Raw genomic sequence first — 20,368 nt, forward strand, 5'->3', positions numbered from 1 at the left:
GACTGCATTTTTGCTGTTATAGTTAAAAAGGTATCACCATACCCAAGGTCATCTAGGTTTTCTCTTATGTTATCTTCTAGGAGTTTTAGAGTTCTGTGCTTTACATTTAGGTCCATGATTCATTTTGAGTTGATTTTTGTGAAGGGTGTCTGGGTCTCATTGTGGCTTTAATTTTGTAGTTCTCTTATGACAAATGATGTTAAGCTCTTTTTGCACTTATTGGCCATTTGTATATTTACTTTTGTGAAATATTTATTCAGGTCTTTTGCCCATCTTATTTGGTTTGTTTGTGTTTTTTAACTGTTAATTTGTAAGGGTTCTTTATATACTCATTTTTTTTCCACCGAGGGATTTTCCTCAGTTCTCCTGGTCCTACCTCAGCGTAGGTCCCTGCCTTGTACTAGGTAAGTCTCCATCCATTTCACAGGGATCTCTCTCAGACTCCTGACCCATTATAAGCCTTTGGAATGCCATCCCCATGAACTTGGTGAAGGCCTGCTGCAAAGAATTTGTTGGTGGGGTCAGATTTACCCTGTGACTGAGACCCCAAGAATTCTGATCCACTACCTCACCCTACACCCAGATGTTAACAGTTCATTGAAAGTTCAGCTGGTTTCTCTTTTCCGTATCTATGGTGGATCTTTGTCTTCTCACCCAGGAAGAGTTTGCCACTTTCTGGAATTTAGTTCATTTGGGTTTCTTTATGTTATCACCTCTCTGATGTGGTTCTACAAAACTATGATTTTGTAGCATACCTGGCTTGGTCTTGTTGTTATAGTGGAAACAGTAGTCTCTTCTGACTCTCTACATCCTAACTGGAACTGCATCAAACTTTTTAACAAATACCCTGCACCATGAGTATTATTATTTCTGTTGAATTCTTGCGGCAAAGCCCTGCTAAACTTTCAACACCAGTGAGTTCTCACTTATCATCCTCCACACCCCTTCCCCACCCCATCAGTCACTTGATTGCTGAGTCTTAAAATACCCATAGAATGTACCAGACTCAGCTTTTGTGTAGGATTCAAAGAGTTCTCAGGAAAAATGTTTTGGTTATTAAAGAAAAGAGTCCAAGGAAGCAGGTGCTGGCGTGATGGTCAGGACCGGGTGCCCTCTAATTTGTGGGCTTTGTGTTTTGAGAGAGAATGAAAACTTCTAGCCTGTGACACACCCTGGCCAGGACTTGTTACAACAGCTAATGTTTATCGGCCATAGTATTTTTCATGTCCTGTTTCAGGCTGCCTGTAGTCTTGTCTCCAATAAGAGGATGTGTCACGGCAGAAGTGGGTAAAATAGGAATAATAAAACTTATCCTACAGGGCTCGTAATGATGAAATGAGATAATGTCTATGACACAGATGGCATGTAATAGGTGCTTAATAAATACAGCCTCTTATTATCTTTAGTTAGAAGAAAGGGGTTCTCAGAATTGAGGACGTTTCTTATTTTCACTAGAGACTGTATGGGACTGTTCAGAACTTGTGTAGCTGAAGTAACTCAATTTAAACCTCACCCCACTGGATTCAAACCTAGTTAGAGAACTGGTGGGGTGTGCCCAACAGTAATCTGTATTCATCATCAACCATGGAGCCTCCTGCAAAAAGCTCATCCAAGGGAAGAAGGAGTCAGGAGCATAAGCTTGGTCCAGGCCTTAGGGGCAACTCTATTACTGTTCTCACTTAGATTTCTTTTCTGCTTCAGCCCTTGTGGATTCCTGTCTTTGTCCTTAGAAGAGAGGGTGCTGTGTGTAAAAACAGTTCTTCTTTTTATTTTGCTCTAAAATCATTTTGCATTGAAATCAGGATCTCAAAGAGATCTGCACGCTCATGTTCATTGCAGCATTAGTCACGATAGCAATATATGGAAACAACCTAAATATCCATCAAAAGATGAATGAATAAAGAAAATGTGGTATATACATACAATAGAATATTATTCAGCCTTAAAAAAGAAGGAAATCCTGCCATTTGTGACAACATGGATGAACCCAGAGGACATTATGCTAGGTGAAATAAGCCAGTCACAGAAAGACAAGGACGGCATGAGTCCTCTTATATTAGGTATCTAAATTAGTTAAAATCATAGAATCAGAGAGTAGAATTGTGGTTGCCAGGGACTGGGGAGAGGAATAAATGGTGAGTTGTTGCTCAATGGGTATAAAGTTTTAGTTACGTAAGATGAATAGGTTCTAGAGATCTGTTATACAACATAGTGCTTGTATCAACAATACCCTTAAACAGTTGTTAAAAAGGGTAGATCTCATGTTAAGCATTCTTACAACACACACAGAAAGGGACTAAGGAAACTTTTGGAGGTGATGGATGTGTTTATTACCGTGATTGTGGTGATAGCATCACAGGTGTATGCATATGTCCAAACTCATCAAATTGTATACATTAAGCATGTGGTTTTTTGTACATCAGTTATGGTTCAATAAGTCTTTTGAAATAAAATTAAATAAAATAATTCTCTGATGCTGAGTCCATTACCATATAACTTTAGAATCAATGCAATAGATTGTGGCATGAGGGTAGGAGAGAGGAGTTCTCCTACTTGTTGGGGGCAGCACATATCTTAGCAAGGGGTTTGGTTGAGTGGCCGACATCAGTGGGTAGAGGCAGACTCTTTAGCTGCAGCACCGACCATGGTGTCTTTTCAAGGTCTTCCCAACTTAGGGATACCTCCTTTCTCTAGGCCTGACTCTTCTATTTTTCTTAATGTCAATGGGATGGAAATTTTGGGCCACTAGAGACAGAGATTGGGCTCACCCAAGTTTTATTCACTGTCAGATTCAATGCTCAAGCAATATCCTGCTTGATGGTGAGGGACTTCAATTGCCTGAAGGGTCCTGGGCCCCAGAGCTGATGGGGATGACCAAGACAGAGGGGTTGTCCTCGTGGCTGAGTCTCTCATGGTTGAGTCTTCCCCCAGAAAAGAGTGGGGCCTCCTCTGACCATTTTCACTGTTTGCTTTGGCGCAGAAATTGTGGACTCAAGGTAAAATTCAGTTAGACTTTATGTTGCGTCATTTGGGACATAGGGAAAAGTTTCTCTTTATTTATGAAGATGAACATTTCAGAAGAGCAGAAAACACTTCTGAGATCAGAGGAGGTCTGCGTGTGGGTTTAGTGGACGGCACCCCTTTCCATCAATGCAGACATGCAGATATCTTAGAGGAAAGGGGGCTTACGTTGGATTTATTAGTTCCCCTGTGCCCCTAGGGAGGAAGAATCCTATCAAGGCTGGTGCCAGGTGTTTCAGGCCCCACTGAGGGATTTTCTTGAGCTTGCCCATCAGGGTACATGGTACCAGCAACTTCATTAGGTGGCAGTATCAGGAGCCTTAATGGGGGCTGACAGTTGCAGCAGTATGAGCAGCAGCATGAAGCAGGGTTGGTGGCTTTGAGAGCATCAAGGGACAAAGCCTCTGCCACAGTTCACCGTGCTATTGCTGGCGCGTTCTGGCTGCATGGTGACAGGAGGCACAGTTAACGTGACTTGCCACCCGACAGAGGCCCAAGAGCTAACAAAGGATGACACATCAGGAGAAAAGGAAACTGGTGAACACTATATGGTGGTGGGCAGAAGTCAATTATGTGCCCATGTTTGGTCATCCTGCCCCATTAGCTCAGACTGGAAACTTTGAAAAGGGTTTTATTAATTTCCTAGAGCTGATGTAAAAAATTACCACAACTGGGTGGCTTAAAGCAGCAGGAATTTATTCTCTTACACTTCTATAGGTCAGAAATCTGCACTTAAGGTGTTGGCAGGGCTGCAGTTCCTCCGAAGGCTCTAGGGGACAGTCTGTTCTTTGCCTCTTCCAGGTTCTGGTGCCTGTTGGTATTCCCTTGTGGCTGCCTTACTATAATCTCTACCTCTGTCTTCACATTGCCTTCTCCTCTGTGTGTTTCAAATCTCCCTGTGCCTTTTTCTTATAAGGATACTTGTCATTGGATTTTGGGCCCACCCAGATAATCCAGAATGATCTCATCTCAAGATTCTTAGTTTCATTACCTCTGCAAAGACCCTTTTCCCAAATAAGGCAATATTTACAGCTTCCAGGGATTTGGTGTGGACATATCTTTTTGGAGACCACCAATCCAACCCACTGAACAGGGTCAGAGGCCTAATATTGGTCTGGCTGATAAGGTGCAGCTGGAGGGATGGTCCTTCTTTTATTCTGTGCTGCTGTGTTTAGCCTCGTGCATTATCCCCCTCTTCAAGCAGACAACCAGCTTGATACCCTTCTTGGCTCTGTCCCTCAAACACAAATGTGCAATGACATACCACCTTCTAAAAACTTTCTTTACCTTTTGATCGAAGAGCCATTTGCTGCTTTTTAGGAAGCCTTGAGGCCCCTTCTTTACCAAATGATTAACATATAATATACACTTGTGTGTGTGTATCTGTGTGTTCAAAGATTGTCCTCTTGCAGCAAATGACTTGGGGGACCAACATGTCTTCCCCATGTCTGTGGGCTCATTGGCGTTCTTTCACCCTGTGTGTAGGCATCATCTGGCAACATTTGTATTTTTGGGCCGAGAGCAGCGAGCTGTTGGTATAAGGAAAACAGGACAGCTCTGTAGTCAGACCTGCATTGAATGTGACCTGGGCCACTTGGCTCTGCTGTGGGACTCTGGGCATGCCACTGAGCCTTCCCATCTCCTTGTCCTGAGAAAAGGGATAATAATCTCTATTTATATGATTGTGGTGGGATTAAAAGAAAAAAAATGCATGTGTGGCACCTGGCACAGAGGAGGTGCTTAATAAGTTAGTTCCTTTTATCCTTTATTTCCTGTCATTTGTGTGTCTTGAGAAATCACCCTTCTGTCCCCTAAAGACATAACTCACTTCTAGTACTTTAGCTCCAAAGACAAACACACAAATTGTTCAGCAGCGACCAATTTTGTGCCATGGCAACCTGCTGTTTTTAATTATCCGCCTTACCGTGTAACAGCTGTGGGGCACTCAGTCTGGCCACATGTAATTGAGTCTTGTGACGTGCTCCAGATGCGGAGGTGTGCTGCCAGGTGTTTATTTGGAGTATATAATGTGGCATTTTAGCACACACAGCCTTTCTCCCTCCCCTGCTCCTCCTTCCCTGCGCTCCACCCCAAATGTTCTTTTAGGAAAGGTCTAGGCCTTGGCCCTCAGCTCCAGGCCTGGGCCTTAGAACCAGTGTTTTGAGTTCAGAGTCTTTTTAACTGGGCTTCCTACCACTTCTGGGGTTCCCCAGCTCCCTGGAGACTTGCTCTGTTAATTAGGAAAACCACTGCTACTGCTTTGAGAAGGAGCAGTGCAATGCCTTGGGCCTTGCCACCTTCTGCGGTGGTCTAGGTCAAGGGTTCTTGGCTTTCACTTGGCTGAGCCAGGTCTTGCTTGGTGACTTCACTTTCTGAGCAGAAGCTTATCTTCCTATGAGGGAGGTAGCACTTTGCTTTCAAACTGTGGCTTGAACAATTAAAAAATATATTATTTAGAATCTAGGAGGCCAGCCTTGAACTCAGTATACCGAGTGGCTTCCTCCAACAGCTCTGGACTGAGTGCATGTTCTTTCTCATTCTGCAGCTGCACTGGTGCCGTGCCTGGACCTGGGATCTGGCTACCACTGAGTAAGAATAGGGTAGCTGTTGTGAAAGTGCTGCCTTTGGAAGTGGAAATGTGTTTTTGGAATTGTCTTACTTTTCTATAATCTTTATAAATTTGGGACAAGTCCTTTGGGTCACTGATTTCCTACCCCCTGCCCCGCTTTTGCAATTTTGGGGTAATTTGTTGAAAGAATTGAGCAAATTTAGCTGTAAAAAAAGAACGAAATAATGCCATTTGCAGCAACATGGATGCAACTAGAGATTATCATACTAAATGCAGTAAGTCAGAAAGAGAAAGACAGATATCATATGATATCACTTATATGTGAAATCTAAAACATGGCACAAATGAATCTATCTACGAAACAGAAATAGACTCACAGACATAGAGAACAGACTCGTAGTTGACAAGGGTGGGGTGGTGGGAGAGGGATAGACTGAGAGTTTGGGGTTAGTAGATGCAAACTATTACAAATAGAATGGATAAACAACAAGGTCCCACTGTATAACACAGGGAACTATATTCAATATCCTGGGATAAACCATAATGGAAAAGAATATAAAAAAGAATGGATATATGTGTATAACTGAGTCACTGCTGTACAGCAGAAATTAACACAACATTGTAAATCAACTATACTTCAACAAAAAAGAAAAATAATTGAGCAAATTTAGCTGATGGTGGCTGGTATGAAACTGGGTTGAGGTCATCATTTAACTCAGTTTCACTTTTAACCCAGTCTAATCTACTTCATTTATACATTCAACGATTAGTTTTTGATCACTTACCATATGCCAGACACTCTTCTAAACACTGGGGAAATGACTGCAAGTAAAGCAAAGTTCTGCCCTCATGGAGCTTATAATCTGGTAGGGAACAAAAATAAGTAAAACAAATAAATATATGCTATTTTTAAAGGTATGGTAAGTGCTAAATAAAAATAAATCAGGATGAGAGAATAGAAAACAAGGATTTGTTATTTTAGAAAACTTGCAAAACAGTAGATCCAACAAGGTAGAAGTGTGTATTTTTTTCTCATACAAAATCACACAATCCATTGCTGCCAAGCCAGCTGCCAAATTATCAGACGTCTAGCACCTTTTATCCTCTTGTTCCACCATTTCAATATGTGGCTTGCACATCCTGGCCCTTCATGGCTGCTTCAGCTCCAGCCATCATGTCTGCATTCTAGCAGGAAGGAGGAAAGAAAAGGAGAAGGGGATGGCTCTCTCGGAAGATATTTCCTGGAAGTTGCGCATGTAACCTCTATTTTCATTTTCTTGGCCAGCTCTTAGTCACATAGCCACGTAGCCACAAGAGAGGCTGAGGAAGAGTTTTCTCTATTCCCAGTAGCTACATGCTACTGGAGTCTTTTTCATAGAAAAAAGATAGAAGAATGGATATTGGTGGATAACTATAGGTGGTGAGAAAAGACCTCTCTGAGGAGGCATCATTTGAAAAGAGACCAGAATGACATGATTTTCATCCAATCCATTTAATGAATCAAATCACCTGAGTGCCTTCTCTGTGCTTCTCTGAATAATAATACATAGTCTTGTCCTCAATGCTTGCAATCCAGAGCACAGGTGGCAAATTGGAGGTGCAGGGCAGTATCTGCCAGAAGGTGAAATTTGTTTGGCTGACATGTGGATTAATAATTAGGAAATTTCACATAAAAGTCAGATTTCTAGCTTTCATAAAAACTTGAGAAGATCTGGTAATATAGGGTCTGCATTCTCATAGGACTGGAGCTGAATAGCGACTGACCTTTTCAGGTTGGTCCTGAGCACTCCAGTTTGCCCCAGGCTCCCCCTTTTCCAACTGTCCCACACTGGCTTGTTTCCCTCTTTTTCTTTACCTGCCTGGCCCCTGTAAGCATCTGAGTTTCCAGTCCATGGTCCAAAGGGGGAGAAACCAATTAATAAAATAAAATAATTAAAATAAAACAGGTTTCATGATTTGGTTTGTTTCTCTCACCATCGAGGATCCACATCTATCTATTTCTTGCTGAAACCTGAGTGCCCAAGAGAATTACAGGAGTTTCAGTCAAATTCACTCTGAAGTTCTGTTTTTCTTGATCACAGGACGTGGTGGGTAAAACATCAGGCCTTGAGTCAGAAGGCTTGAGTTCAGGTTCTGCCCCTTATAGCTAGCTAGGTGAATACTCTTGGAAAAATTCCCTCCCCTCTCTCCTAGAGACTCAGTTTCCCTATCTGTAAAAGAGTGAGTTTAAGTTATCAATCCTGGTCTACTGGTCTTCCAGGATTTGGGAAAAAATAAACAAGATAATATAAGTGGAAAAGATTTATAAGGTGAAGGTACGTCATTCTGGCAAGGAGCAGAAAGCTATTCAGACTCTAGACGCAGAAGGGACCCCTAGGAATGACACAGGAATGGAGCATAGCCTCACCTGTGGGAATTGGAGCTGAGAACTGGGAAGCCATTAGAAAATGAAGTGGCTGCTTTCTTCCTCTCTCTCTGGGACCACATGAGTTCTTTTCATTTTTTTTCTCTGTTTATCTAAGCCAATCTTCCTCTCCTTTGCAGACTTGTTTTTTTCTTTTTTTCTTTTTCTTATGTGCAAGTCCCCAAACGGTAGCCCCAGCTCTAATGCTACATGACATTTTAGTTTAACTGCCCACCATCAATTAATAACAGTTTCTGCATCTCTTACTTCAGACTTTCAAGCGAAAGAGTCTTAATTGATACATTGGTTTCCCCTGGGTTAAATGAGAAGCCAGGGTCCACCGACCCAAGACTGCGGAAGTGGGTGCACATAGTACAAATATGGTGGTTTAGGCCCAGCCCTTTAGTAGGTGCTAAGTATAGCCATTCCTAGAGTAAGGGTTGTGGCTGGGCAAGGACACCAAGTGTGTCTTCTGCAACATAAAATGTTTAGTATTACAACTATGATTCTGTCTTGAATGACTCAGCTGACAGTTCTTCTGGCAAGTTGGGTGGAAGGCTCTTTCTAAAGAGACAAACCATCTGAGACAACTCTGTAATGAAAACATGATCATTTCCAGGTTATGGATTTGTGTACTAAAGTTCTTTGAAAAATTGTGCTACCTTGCTGCTCTACAGAACATACTTAATCTATAGCTGCTGCTAATGTTTGGGCTCCAAAAGAGGGAATTGTGTATAAAGAGACAGACTGAGGAAATGAAGTGAGGGTTTCCATGGCTACTGGCTTGAGTGTGCATAGGACAGAAGTTTTTGAACTGAAAATCATCAATTCATCCAAAATATTTTTCCTCTTCTATTTCACTTGCTTACTTGGTACGCAGAGAAACAGAGCAGGGAATGTTCTGGTACAAATATATACCCTGAGGGAGTCAGAACTTTTCCAGCTGCCAGGAACATCCCAAACAGAGCCTTGAGTGTTCAACAAATTTCAGGGACACTCAGAACCAGCTTGGGTAAATGCAAAGATAAGGAGTTTGGGTCTCATTCCTGACGGTCCCTAACTGAGTGATGTTGGGTGGATTACTTTACCTCTCTGAGTTTAGATGTCCCATATATAAAAGAAAGAAATGCTTGTTGAATCTAAACCCTTAATTGAGGTTAGTGCTAACAACCTATATCAGCTAAGATTAGACTCATATGCAAATGAAAGAAACTCAAGAGTGGCTTTAGTGCTGAAAGTTTTATTCTTTTGAGTAAGAGGCAATGATGATGTGATGCAATCACCAGAGAGTCAGGCTTCTCCATTCTGTTTTCTGGTCCATTGTCCCTAGGGTGTGGCCCTCATCCTCACTGGCCAAAGTATCTGGCAGGATTCTAGCTATTATATTTATGTTCCAGGCCAGAGGATGAAGGTTGGTGCATTTCTGTAATTTCCTCCCCTTGTGTGTGGGCTGGACCTAGTGACTCACTTCTCTTGAAAAGAGTACAGCAAAAGTGATGTGATGTCATTCCTGAGATTAGGTTACATAAAGACTGTAGCCTCTCTCCTCTCCCTCCTCTCCTTTCCTCTCCCGTCCATGCTCCTCCCCTTTCTACTTTCCTTCTCTCTCTTTCTCTCTTTTCTTCTCTTCACTCTGGGCTTCCCTGGCACTGGGAGAAGTGAGCTGCCATGTTATGAAGCAGCCCAATGGGGAGGCCCAGGTGGAAAGGAGCTGAAGCTTGCCAACAGCCACAAGGGTGAGCTTGGAAGCAGATTCTCCAGCCCCAGTTGCACCTTGAGACAACTGCAGCCCTGGCTGATAGCCTAACAGCAACCTGAGCGACCTTAAACTAGAAGTACTCTGCTAACCTGCACTCAAGATTCCTGATGTGCAGAAACTTTGGGATAAGAAATGCTTGTCATTTTCAGCTGCTAAATTTTGGGGTCATTTGTTATGCAGCAATAGAAAACGAATTCACCCTGCAACTGTTTTAGACACATTCAGTGAACTTTGGGTATATATAGAGACCCCCAGAGACAGCCTAACAGGAAATTGGACTTTGAACTTCTGGTTCTCCCAGGCAGCACATGAGCAGTGTTTGAGCCAAAGGTTTGCTCAGTTTCCTATCACTTGGATATTTTCCTAAAATTTGCTTAGAGGAAAAGAATGAAACCACCACAAGCATTCCATGCACAGAGCAGAACTGTCTTGGCACACATTCTCAGAGCCTGCTCTGTGCATGCCATGGTTTGACCCTGTGCTCTGGGGCATGGGGCATAGATCTGGTACAGACATGGCAGATGGATGGTGCTAACTCTGCTTACTCTTGCTGGTTCCAGTGTTGCTTAGAAGCAGGCTCTCTGGCTCCAGGGTCTCCATGGCTAGCGTCAGCCCTGCTCAGGGGCCAGCGCACAGACTGCCTTCATGCAAAGCACACAAGGGCCCCTTCCCTGGATGTTGTAGCCCTGCCAGGTGGCTAGGCCTGGAGACTGGAGCAGGCTGACTTTCAGCTCCCATGTGTTTTCCTGGCCTCTGTGCAAGGCACAGGCTGCACCACTGTAGGTGGCGATGCTACCTCCAAGGATCAGCCATAAAGAGGATGATAAATAAACCACTTGGTTCTTTTCACAGTGCTGATCTTATTTTTTTTTAATTGAAGTGTAGTTGATTTACAATATTGTATTTCAGGTGTACAGCAAAGTGATTCAGATCTGTCTATTTATATCTATACATATATATTCTTTTTCAGATTATTTTCCATTATAGGTTATTACAAGATATTGAATAACCCTGTGCTATACAGTAAATCCTTGTGGCTTATCTATTTTATATATAGTAGTGTATATCCATTAATCCCAAATGCCTAATTTGTCCCTCCCCCCCCTTCCCATTTGGTAACCATAAGTTTGTTTTCTATGTGAGTCTGTTTCTGTTTTGTGAATAGGTTCATTTGTATTATTTTTTTAGATTCCACACATAAGTGATATCATATGATATTTGTCTTTGTCTGTCTGACTTATTTCACTTAGTATTATACTCTCTAGGTCCACCCATATTGCTACAGATGGCACTATTTCATTCTTTTTTATGGCTTGGTAATATTCCATTACACACACACACACACACACCCACCCACCCACCCACCCACCCACCCCACATCTTCCTTATCCATTCATATGTTGATGGACATTTAGGCTGCTTCCAGGTCTTGTAAATAGTGCTATTTACTATTGTAAATAGTGCTGCTGTGAACATTGGGGTGCATGTATCTTTTTGAATTAGAGTTTTCATCTTTTCCAGATACATGCCCAGGAGTGGGATTGCTGGATCATATGGTAACTTTATTTTTAGTTTTTTAAGGAACCTCCAGAATGTTTTCCATAATGGTTGCACCAATCTACATTCCCACCACCAGTGTAGGAGGGTTCCCTTTTCTCCACACCCTCTTCAGCATTTATTATTTATAGACTTTTTGATGATGGCTATTCTGCCTGGTGTGAGGTGATACCTCATTGCAGTTTCGATTTGCATTTCTCTAATAATTAGTGATGTTGGGCACCTTTTCATGTGCCTGTTGGGCATCTATATGTCTTCTTTGGAGAAATGTCTATTTAGGTGTTCTGCCCATTTTTTGATTGGGTTATTTGCATTTTTTTTTTCACACACACACACACACACACACTGTATTTTATTTTTACAAGAGATAAATAGACTGACACCAAGCATTGTACGTGGATGACCACAACAAAAGCAATAATGATTGCAATTCCCAAACATGAAACACACTCATACTATGTCATAATATTGACATTCAGTCCAGTAATCCTCCACTGTAACAGCTCCTTTACTTTGCAGTGAAAATTGATTTGTATATTCTTTGCCTCTGAGTCCTTGTGGGATTTTTCTTTTAATTCAGACAGAAAGTCACAAAAATTATACTCATCCTCATCAGTTCACTCAGTCCCATGTAATTAATTTTTTTTTTCATCTTGATCTTTTGTTAGCACTTTTATGAGTTCATCAGTTTTTCATTAGAGATCTGAAAATGCTTATTCATTCAGTTCAGCAGTACAGTCAGTTACCAGAAACCTGTACTTGTCCGAGTCTTTTCCATGAATTTCTTGGAGATGAAAGCCTTTTATAGGAACATATTTGCAAAAGCATCAGAGTACACCCAGAACTGTCTGTAAATGACAAAAGACTTAAAAATGACCACTGTTAAAGATTTGATGAAAGTTCATAATAATGCAGTTGACAAGAAAATTAGTTATTTCTGAGATATACATTTTAAAGTAATAACTAGGATTATTACTTACAACATTATACCAGAACATATAAGATTTTTAGAAATTTCATGTAATGTCTGAAACATTTATATTAACATATTTCCATACATATTTCCATACAAATACAAATATAAGATTTTTAGAAATTTCATGTAATGTCTGAAACATTTATATTAACATATTTCCATACAAATAACCCAATGAAAGTTTAGTATTAGTTGTTTTGTTTGTTTGTTTTTTTATACTGCAGGTTCTTTTTTTTTTTTGTTTTTTGTTTTAAATGATAAGTGGAAAGTGCTGTGGGAGCACAGAGGAAGGAGAGAATAATTCTGTTTGGGGATTTGGGTGTTTTTTTTTAAATCTTTTATTTTTTATTATTTATTTTTGGCTGTGTTGGGTCTTCGTCTCTGTGCGAGGGCTTTCTCTAGTTGTGGCAAGCGGGGGCCACTCTTCATCGCGGTGCGCGGGCCTCTCACTGTCGCGCCTCTCTTGTTGCGGAGCACAGGCTCCAGACGCGCAGGCTCAGCAGTTGTGGCTCATGGGCCCAGCCGCTCCGCGGCATGTGGGATCCTCCCAGACCAGGGCTCGAACCCGTATCCCCTGCATTAGCAGGCAGATTCTCAACCACTGCGCCACCAGGGAAGCCCTATACTGCAGGTTCTTATTAGGCATCAATTTTATACACATCAGTGTATACATGTCAATCCCAATCGCCCAATTCAGCACACCACCATCCCCACCCCACCGCAGTTTTCCCCCCTTGGTGTCCATATGTCCATTCTCTACATCTGTGTCTCAACTTCTGCCCTGCAAACTGGCTCATCTGTACCATTTTTCTAGGTTCCACATACATGCATTAATATACGATATTTGTTTTTCTCTTTCTGACTTACTTCACTCTGTATGACAGTCTCTAGATCCATCCACGTCTCAACAAATGACTCAATTTCGTTCCTTTTTATGGCTGAGTAATATTCCATTGTATATATGTACCACATCTTCTTTATCCATTCGTCTGTTGATGGGCATTTAGGTTGCTTCCATGACCTGGCTATTGTAAATAGTGCTGCAATGAACATTCGGGTGCATGTGTCTTTTTGAATTATGGTTTTTTGATATCGAGCTATATGAGCTGTTTTGTATATTTTGGAAATTAATCCCTTGTCGGTTGCATCGTTTGCAAATATTTTCTCCCATTCCATAGGTTGTCTTTTTGTTTTGTTTATGGTTTCCTTTGCTGTATTTGATTAGGTCCCATTTGTTTACTTCTGCTTTTATTTCTTTTGCTTTCGGAGACTGATTTAAGAAAATATTGCCACGATTTATGTCAGAGAATGTTTTGCCTATGTTCTCTTCTCGGAGTTTTATGGTGTCATGTCTTATATTTAGGTCTTTAATCCATTTTGAGTTTATTTTTGTGTATGGTGTGAGGGAGTGTTCTAACTTCATTGATTTACATGTGGCTGTCCAGCTTTCCAAACACAGCTTGCTGAAGAGACTGTCTTTTCTTCATTGTATATTCTTGCCTACTTTGTTGAAGATTAATTGACCGTAGGTATGTGGGTTTATTTCTGGGCTTTCTGTTCTGTTCCATTGATATATGTGTCTGTTTTTGTGCCAGTACCATGCTATTTTGATTACTGTAGCTTTGTATTATTGTCTGAAGTCTGGGAGGGTTATGCCTCCAGCTTTGTTCTTTTTCTTCAGGATTGCTTTTGCAATTTTGGATCTTTTGTGGTTCCGTATAAATTTTAGGATTATGTGTTCTAGCTCTCACAGGACTGATCTAAGCTCAGAAGAATGTTCTTCTGAAAATACAGGTTTTTTGATTTTTCACCTGTATAACTTGAGTGAAAAAAATAAATCATGAAACAGCATGAATAGTATGATCCCGTTTATTAATAATTGTATGCCCACACTTATAATTACAGTTTTCTTGTAGTATTAATTAGCATTTAGATGTTAATAAGCTCTGGATAGTGGAAATTTGGATAATGTTTACTTCATGTTTTTTCTGTAGTATTACAGTCTTTTTTTTAAAACATAAGCGTGTATTATTCTTTTAAACATACAATAATAATATCTTATTTTCATTTTGAAAAAACACTATTTTCTCTTTCATTTGTATAGTGCTTTGCAGCTAAGTATAAGTATCTTCAGTTCACAGATGCAGCAGCTGAGGCTCAGAGAGGTGGAGTGACTGGCCTATTCATAAAGAGAGCCCTCCACTACACCTTTTCTCTTGTTCTCTCTGCCCACCCCTCAGGTGTCACCTGTCTAGAATTTTATATGACACTATCAATCCTATATAACTTGGACTAGTCCCTTCCCCTTTCAGTTTTCTCATCTGTAGGATGAGGCTAGTAATAGCATCTACCTTATAGAGTTGTTATAGGGACTAAATGTGAAAATGTGTGTGAAGCACTTAGCACAGCCCCTGGACCCCAGCATCAATAACTGTTAGCATTGGTTATTATTGGGTGACTTGGAGAAGGCATTTCCCCTCTCTGGGTCTGTTTCTTCAAATTCAAAATGCATGGGTTAGACTTGATGATTATTGAAAATTCTTCATTTCAGTTCTCTGGTTCCAATTTTTTTTTTTTTTTTGCTATTATATGAAACAAAGTTGATTTCAAGAAGCTGGATTGCAAGAAGCAGTTGTCATCCACTCATTCGTCTGTTGAGTTAACTCAAAAATGATTTGAATGTATGAGCAGGTGAGAAGAGTCTGTGGGAAGGGTGTTCCTGGCACAGGAATAGCAGGTGCACACACCTAGGCAAGGGCTAGGCAACCTGAAGGGAGTGCTGGAAGAAGCCCGATGCCAGGGCATGGGCTGGCAGCTCTTTCCAGAATCAGGTCTAGAGCCACAGTCAAGGAAACAGTGCCCTGCTTCTCAGTGAGCCCTGCATGCCAGGTTGCCAGACAGCTGAGGAGTGTCATATGTAGGTGTTTTTAAAGGCACAGCATATTCTCTTAGCATCAGCTTTGAGTATCTGCTTTTGCTCATTAGTGTTGGACTCAAGAACATGAGAAAAGTGTTGAGTTCATGCCACATCATAAATCAGAGGTCTGGATGTGGCTTTTCCATCTTTAACAAGTCCACCAGGACATCTGTGGGAATTCCTGCCCTGGCTGAGCTGGTGGTGGGAACAGTATGGTGGGCCAGGAAGCTGCTAGGATGGAGACATTCTGAAAATCCCTCTTCAAAGCCAATTAGGGAGGTGGGAGCCTGAGAGCATCTGGGTCATGGGGGAGTGGGGATCCAGCTAGGACAGGTGGCCAACCATTGACGTTATCTGGCCTTTGTTAATTAGCTGTAGATGTCATGTCCTTTGCCGTGGTGTCACTGTGTTCATCTGGTGTAAGGGGACCAGTCAAAAACGTTGGCTTCAAGTGGAAAGAGTCATTTTTATTCTGCTTTTTAAGGATGGGAATGGAGTCAGAAGACAAAAAGAAAAAAAAAAAAAAAGCAAAAGTAAGGCAAGTAAACAAAAATTCCTGAAACAGAATGGAGGTTGCTGGCTAGTGAAGGATGCTGTTCCCTCCCCCATCTATTTTTCTTGTCTTTCACCTCTCTGATAAAACACTGATAAACTACTTCCTGTCTGGAGATTGTTGGAGTAAAATGGTCTCTGGGCTCTACCCCCAACTCCCACTGCATCCTCCACTTATCCAGTCCCTCAGGGTGCTTTGCTAGCGCAGTGACCTGGTCATATTGTTCCCCTTTCATGGCTCCCTACTGGGTAAAGAACAGGTGCCCTAGCATGGCATGCAAAGCCTTTTATGATCTCATGTTAACCCTCCCTTTTAGCCTCTTCTTGAAGTAATTCTGTTCCCTCCATATGGAATCATAGACTGTCAGAGCTGATATAAGTTTGGAGATCATCTAGTTGTTTTTCTTGCTTTAAAAAAATGAAGGATTTTTCTTGATAAAATCTTACCTGAAACATTAAAAGGGCAGAGTCTGCCTAGCTGAAGGAGTTATGGTGGTAGTGATGGGACCCAGAGGCCCACTCTTGCTTGGGCTCCTTTTAATCTCTTTCCTCCAAAACCTGCAGTGGCCTCTGAATTTATAGAGGGACTGCAGGGCTTGGTGGAGATGCTTTATAATCATTGATTTTATCCAGTTCTCTCCTATTACATAGAGGTTGGGTTGCTTGCCCAGGGTATTTGAGCTGGTATATTGCATAGTTAGTTCTCTGAGATCCAGGGTAGTGGCCTTGCCTGCATGTTTTCCCATTCCACCCCCAGTGTTCCTGCTCTGATTTAGATTGTAAACTCCTTTGAAGTGTTATTCAGTTGCATCTCCAAGCAAAGTTCTTTCCACAAGGAGTAACTAAAGGAAGATGCCAAGTAACCTTGGCCATGTATTTCTTTCTCAGTCACTTGGTCTTTAAGGTCTTGAGGATGTGGGCAGCCCAATAGCCAGACTGCTTTGCAATGTCATCAAAACCCACAAAATCCCAGTAGGGAGCCTCTTCTTTTTTGAGGGTTCATTGATTAGCTCCTTGAAATATCCTCCTACTCTTAGGGAATATCTTCCTCCCAAATAGAGTTCTTGACACAGGATCAGATTTACTTTTAGAATTCCATCTCTGCTGGTTTATTTAGCTTTCACATCATTCTGAGGAATCTTACTCCAGCATCTAGGAATCATAAAGTTGGAGAAGGTGCCTCTTTTCCCCCATCTCACATGATGTCCTTCTGCATCTCTGGCCTATCCAAAGAGTTCTATAAATTCTATATTTCTGGTAGAATTTGCTCAGAACTGACTTTGTTCCAGTTGCTATGCTGGATGGGAGGACTCAGATTCTGTGTAGTAGAACGAGTGTTTCAGTTCTTGACCAGCTGATTATATTTGGTGTGATAAATAGGACAGGGGAGACTGAGCTTATCTGGGAATAAATTTGGTGCTCAACTTGAAGCTCTTAAAATGACCTTCCTGACTAAATGCTGCTACTGCTGCTGGTGGTGATAATAACAGCTAATATTAATTTTGCATTGACTATGTACTAGGCCTCATGCTAAGTAGTTTACATAGATGATCATTTAAAAAATCCTTAGGAAAATCCTATGAGGCAAGTTCATTTTATAGGTGAAAAAAATGGAAGCTCAGAGAGTTGAGGTTATTGCCCATGGTCACACAGCCAGAAAATGGTGAAGCCACCAAAGAGAGGCACTTAATTACAACTCTGTGTATGACACTATTTCAATGTTAAAGTCAAGAAAATAGCACACCAAGTGAAAGAAACGACAGCTGAAAGTTGAGCTCTGGCGGAGTCCAAGGAAGAACGTGGTTTCTTGAGAACCTTGCTGTCCCCCCACTCTTTGGGAATGGCCTCTGGGGACAGACTGGACAACTGGACAAGGTAACCCCCAGCCCCACCCAGAGCTTACTGGTCGAGAGGTAGATACCTGACCATGGGATGGTCAATTAATTGACTGATCAGCAACTTATCAGTCTCTCCCTGCGAATTTGAAATGAGATGTGGGAATTGAAGTAAGTTGGTCTTGGGCCCTTGGCCCAAATGATGAGTCAGAGTAGAAAAGAAAACTGAAGTCTGCTTTCCTGTTTGCGTATTTCCCTCTTGTTCAGACTGCTCTTTTATGCTGAGAACTGGATGGAGAAGGAAAGGGGACCAGGCTTTGAAACAGAGAAGAGAGATTGGTGACCTTTTACTCCATCCCAGGGTGACTATGATTTTGCCAGGTGACCTTGGAAAGACTAAGAAACCCAAGGCCAGGGAAGCCGTGACTTGGCTACCCAACCAGTGGGTGGCGGCAGTGGCCTAGAGCTCAAGTTCTACTTCCCACCCAGGGGAGAGGGACACTAGGAAAGGAGAGGGAAGGTTGTGTTTCACATTTGCATTAGGCATTTAGAAGGGAACAATTTGCTTCAAAGAGATAAGCCTGGATTGTATTTTGCCCTGAACACATGAAAGAAAGTTATTAGATGCACTCCAAATGTGAATGTTTCATAGCAATCGTTATATTTCTGTCCGATTTACCCGTAGGGCTGGGATATGCATATCTAGGTTTAAAAGCAAATTTACAGTGTTTCTTTAGAATTCATGAAGGTGTCCCTCTGTACAAACTGGGGTGGAGAGGAAAAAAAGGGAGCCGGCATAAAGCAATGACTTCAAGCTGAGCAGAGAGGGATTCCCTCCTTGCATTTTTGGTGCGAACTGCACACACACCCTGAGAAATGTACTTTGTCCAGTTACAGGTTATTTTTCTCCCTCATTGATGCTGTTGGATACTAGCAACTCTGTTTATGTTGCACTGTGGGATTGTTACTCTCTGTGTAATACAATCGTCATTAAACACCGGCTGTAGGAAAGCTGGAATCGTTGTTTTGATTGTGGTTACTATGGCAACAAGTGGCCCATTGGCCCTGAGTGTCTTGTGTGATGCTCACAGTGTTTCCTGGTTCTTCTGTTACATTGTTACATGCAAGTAGCAAGTTTTGCGTCCAATAGCTCAAGTCAGAGTTGTAACATGCCCACACATAATCAGGGAAAGGCAGTGAGGGAGAGGAGAGCCTTCTCATGGAGAGGGAAAGGGGTGAGGTTGGATGGCTGCTGTCATCAGACTAAGAAAGTCCTCTGAGGCCAAATAGATCCTGTCCCTGTTGTACCTCTGCTTTGCTACCTTCTCCCAGGCCAGACTCACTGACTTTCCATCTTCCAGCTGACCTCTGCTCAGGCCTTAGGTCCCTTTGGACTTGAGTAAACAGCCCCAGCCCCTTGGAGATCTCTTTTTGTGTCTTACACTCCTGTTCCAATCAAATGTCTGGGCCTATAGGCCTTTTGCAAGATCTGGAGCCTTGGTCCAGCCTGGGACCCAGTTGCCTCTCGGGGATAGGGACCTGATGACCTCTCGCCACCACTTCTCCCATACAGTATCAACTGCTCCAGCCTGGGCTTTCAGTGTCCCCTGCCCCTGTCACACTCTGCCCCTTACTAGCATACCGTATGTATGTTTGCCTGGGACTCCTACTATCTACTGAGCCTCAGTCTTTTGGACAGTATGCTTTGTTTATACCTGCTGGAATGCCCACTGTCATCCGGGCCTTTCCCCTCTAGAATCTTGCCTAGTCTTTATAGGTTTGGCTGGAACCCAGTTCTGGCTTTTCTCTGCTTCCAGTCTTTTAGCCAGCATCAGACACAACTTGTTTCTCTTTTATGAAGTATGACAGTGGACCAGTGGGACAGTTGTCGAGTCACGTTCTGGCTTGGGGGTAGCTGTGAAAATTTATCTTGTTCCATTGGCACTTCCTGCTGGCTTTTAAAGAAGCATGCACAAATAATGCAGACTGAGCTACAAGTGAGAGCCACAGGGAGGCAAATCCCTGTCCTCCTTTTTGTTTTAGGGTCCAGTGACCCCATTCTCTCACTTTGCAGAATCAAATCTTTGCACAAAAAGCCTTACTGCTTCCTTTTGGTTTCCAAAATGAAGTTCAACATTTATCCAAATAAAACCTCCCTGGGTCTGTCCTCAGCTTGCCTCTCCAGCGTGTGGAACTGGTTTATAGGACGACTGAATACAGTTTGGTACAATCAGGAAATGGTTTATTTTTCTCCCACCGGTGCTTCAAAGGTGCCCCATCAGTGCTCATTCTCCCACCCTGTCCAACAACTTGGGACAGATCCTGTTGCTTGCTGGTCGCTTTAAGCCATGAGAGATGGTCTCATTTTCAAGTCTTAAAAGCCCAGTCCAAATCTTAATTTAAATCTGCATCCCAATTCAAAATTTCTCTCTTCCTTCACACAGCCACCAGCTCAGGCTTAGCTGAAGCTTGGGGACCCACTTAGTGGCATTCTGGCCACACTGGCTCCTGATAGATTGCAGAACTCATCAGCCACGTTTCATTTTATTTATGTATTTTTAAAAATTTTGGCTGTGTTGGGTATTCGTTTCTGCGTGAGGGCTTTCTCTAGTTGCAGCGAGCGGGAGCTACTTTTTGTTGAGGTATGCGGGCTTCTCGTTGTGGTGGCTTCTCTTGTTGCGGAACATGGGCTCTAGGCGCACAGGCTTCAGCAGTTACGGCGCGGGGGCTCAGTAGTTGTGGCTCGCGGGCTCTAGAGTGAAAGCTCAGTAGTTGTGG

This window comes from Balaenoptera acutorostrata, chromosome 6, assembly GCF_949987535.1.
Source record: "Balaenoptera acutorostrata chromosome 6, mBalAcu1.1, whole genome shotgun sequence".
Classification (NCBI taxonomy): domain Eukaryota; kingdom Metazoa; phylum Chordata; class Mammalia; order Artiodactyla; family Balaenopteridae; genus Balaenoptera; species Balaenoptera acutorostrata.